Source organism: Alligator sinensis, unplaced genomic scaffold, assembly GCF_000455745.1.
Source record: "Alligator sinensis unplaced genomic scaffold, ASM45574v1 scaffold542_1, whole genome shotgun sequence".
Classification (NCBI taxonomy): Eukaryota; Metazoa; Chordata; order Crocodylia; family Alligatoridae; genus Alligator; species Alligator sinensis.
Genome location: NW_005841963.1, coordinates 659,317 through 662,815, shown reverse-complemented (window position 1 = coordinate 662,815; position 3,499 = coordinate 659,317). Strand labels below are relative to the sequence as shown.

Below are 3,499 nucleotides of genomic sequence, written 5' to 3'. Positions count from 1 at the left end.
AAAGAGTGATTGAATGTAACTGCATTATTCATACAGAAAATAGAACTCTGTCTCAGCCAGCATTTTAGCACCTGCTTCTTCTGGGATTTAACAAAAGTTTTCAGCAAAGAACAGATTCCATGAATTTTCTCTCATCACATTGATGAGGAAAGAAACAGTAACAGAAAATTTCATAGAATTTTATCTCCTAATGGGCATGCTCCAAAAGAGCCAGATTCCAGATTATACCTATTGGGCATCTAATTGGATTTAGGTACCCAAATGCTTTTCTATTTCACCATGTTCAAGTTCTTGAAAATCCACTGGTGCAGCTCCATTTCTAACACACAATCTGACTGAATCCCAAAAAATAATCTAGAAGGAAGAGGAGGAGAACTCCCTGCTTTTTGCATTATCTGTTTTTCAGGAACTGAAGCAAAATGGAACAAAACTGCATTTAAGCACCTAAGTCAGTGGACTTGTCTTACTAGGTGGAATAGAATCTGGCCCAATGTACTCAGGCAATTTAAAGCCTGTGAGATTTGCCTTTGAGTGCTATATCTATCAGAAAACTTTATAAAATCAGAACCATTTGGGGAAACAATTAAATTTTCGTGCCTAGGTGTGCGAATAATTATCATCCTTTTATTCCCATGAAAATAAACTACCAGCAAGTAAAAACAGATGGGTAAAGTCAAAGGGATATTTACAACTCATTGGAATTTGCATCATAAGTATTCAGTCTACTTATTTTGAGCCTAAGATATTATTGTCAGTAGCAGTGAATGCATATACACAGTAGCAGTGAATGCATATAAATGTGCAATTAGCATGTAGCAGTAAACTCCAGTGCAGTTTGTGCTGGAATCAGCTGTTCCTGGGCACAGCATCTTCACACGCACCTGGGACTACAGCTGTTTGAGTCAAGGCAGAGTAGCCCCAGGCTGGCAGGGGATTTGGGGGGTCAGCCCCAGGCTCCGGGTGGCAGCATTAAGTATCAGGAGGTGGAGGGGCTAGCTGGGTCATGAGGGCACTACAGTGAGCCAGCATGCAGCCTCTGCACTGTAGCATCCTCATGCCCCAACCAGCCCCAGTCACCATCTACATCTGTGTTTTGGTGCACTAAATGACACCACCATAGGATAGTACTTGTCCTGGACAGTACTAACCTGCTGCAGAATTAATTAGTTCACTTTGGCCTAATATGGTTGCACATGTAGAGGATGATGGTTTACTGAGGAGCCAATTAGTCAACCCCGCAGTAAAACATACGTGTAGATGCACCCGCTTAGCAGCAAGATCTAATTCTAAATTGGAAATGAATTCTACGTAAAATTGCACCTCCATATCAACCTTCCAAGTTGGGGAAATTGCTTCCTAAGTGTCTGCTATCCAAATAAAAGCAAATTTCAAATAGACTAATTAGGTATCAGAATTTTAATTGGAAAATTTTTGAATCCCCACTATTCTGGAGCATATCTATGCTTTCAAATAGGAGATTAATGTTTATAGACAGTTTTCTGAGTGGATATCAGAGTCAATCAGTAGCTTGATTTAACCTCTCAAGTTGAAATCAACTTCTGGTATCTCTGGTAGAGTTCATGGAGAGTTTGGTATTTAGGAATGTGGGCCTCAATAATACCATATTTACTCAAACATAAAACAAGGTTTTCCCCCTCCCTAATCAGCATGGGGAAAAAGAAACTCATCTTACATTTGCAGCCAAGGAAACCTCATTAAATACACTATCATTAACTGCTACCAAAATCAGCATGACACCAGAATTGAAAACCAACTATGAAGTTGCTTGGAGTAGAAAAAGAAGACTAGAAAGAGCACCAAGAGCTCACCATCTTCTAAGGGCAGCCTCCTCTCTTCATTTTCAACATCAAGGCACGGCAGGAAGATCTCAGGGGAAGACCTTGAGAGGTGGGAGAAAAGGCTGGTCAGGTCAAAGGCAGCCATCAGGGGGTGTGATGGCATCCCTAGGGTACATCCTGTCACAGTGCTCAAATCCAAAATGGAATCTAAAAATCCTCGGTGGCTGCCTTAGCCCAGAAGCAACTCAAATGGCTAGACATCTAACTTTTAACCTCAACACTTTCTAAGCACCCAAGATTCAGCTTTTCTGCACGTGCAGAACTGCTCTGTTCCAAGTTGCTAGACACTTACCTTCCACTTAAGCCATGGTGGAATCCAGAAACCAGAAGAAGTGCCTACATTTTGGGAGGGGCTTGTCTATACTGCATCTTTGTTCTAGATGACCACACCCACTCATGCAAACCTCCAGATATGCTCTAGACCCAGATCCTATTAGTGTGTGCAAATCTCAAAGTGTGTTAGTCTTCTCTTATCCCTCAGTTTCAGGTGGGCCTGAGAGTGGATGTGGACAAGCGTGAAGAATCCTTCTTGTCAGACTTCCAGGTCTGGATGGCATCATCAGGTTCTGGTGGGCATGGTGTGGACAAAACATTCCCAGGCCTGTCCTACATGAAGGAGGTTGCATCCTGTAGACTACAAGGGGCCTTATCTGGGAGATCTGCTCCCAGATTGACAGGATCAGTCCCCTCACAAAATGTGATCAAAGCTGTGTTCTTTTTCAGATCCAGGTGACAAAGGAGGAAGAGACCATTATTTTTCATATATTTTTTGTAGTTATGGCACTTGCCCAGGAAGTTGGAGATTTAGGTTTTAGAGACCTTCCTCACCCTGTGAGTGTCAGAACCCAGGTTTCTCACACCAGGCTACAGACTTGGCAATGTTAAGCATATCTGCCATCCCTCCTGTTGAAAAGAATGGGCATACAGAGGATATAAGCCTCTACGTATGTGCAGCTAAACTTCTGCTACCCATCCATGAATATCCTCCTCCTTTGCCTCCTGCTATGAACCTAACAACTGAATCCAGGAAGGGAGGGAATTAATACATTATTTGTACACATCCTCTATGATTCTACTCCTTCATGTTGGATTGTATGAATGGAAGGTGTAATATTGATGTCATTCTGTCTTTTCAGAAAGAAGATAAAACTTTCTAATATTTCTTTTTCCCTAGCTCTTCCTGTGATGTTGCTGCCCATCACTGAATCCAAACATATCCCAGTGCTACTGCTTCACATACACTCTATTTTTACTGTCTACTGATTCCACAGGACAAGGAGGGCCTCTCTGAGCAGTGATTTTGTGTTAGATTATCTCTAATCTCCACCTTAAAATTTGTCTCCTCATTTTTTCAGTTTAAACTCTTCCTATCATTCATGACAGCTTCAGTCCCTGGTGTGTTACCTCAGATACTGAGGTGAAATTCACCTATCAAGAAAAGTTCTCTTTTTGTGATCCCAGCAGTTGAATATCCCTAAACCTCATAACATCAATCATCTGGTGATTTTCATAGTCTTGCCAGAGATTCATCTTCCATCCCTACAGACGAAGAATTCCTCCAGAAATCAACCTGAGATTCCACATCCTTGTCTTCCATGCTTCATGAAATAATTCTTGACCTATTCCAGCAGGAATCTTAC

At 41.7% G+C, this 3,499-nt stretch overlaps 1 long non-coding RNA gene across 1 annotated transcript in view; it reads right to left on the bottom strand.

Annotated features, from left to right (window-relative positions):
- Nucleotides 1-3,499, bottom strand: part of LOC102372960 — a 65,218-nt gene that overhangs the window by 23,937 nt on the left and 37,782 nt on the right. Inside the window, exon 3 of the long non-coding RNA XR_323454.1 lies at nucleotides 1,830-1,900. This is a non-coding gene — a long non-coding RNA (uncharacterized LOC102372960). The remainder of the gene's footprint in view (nucleotides 1-1,829; nucleotides 1,901-3,499) is intronic.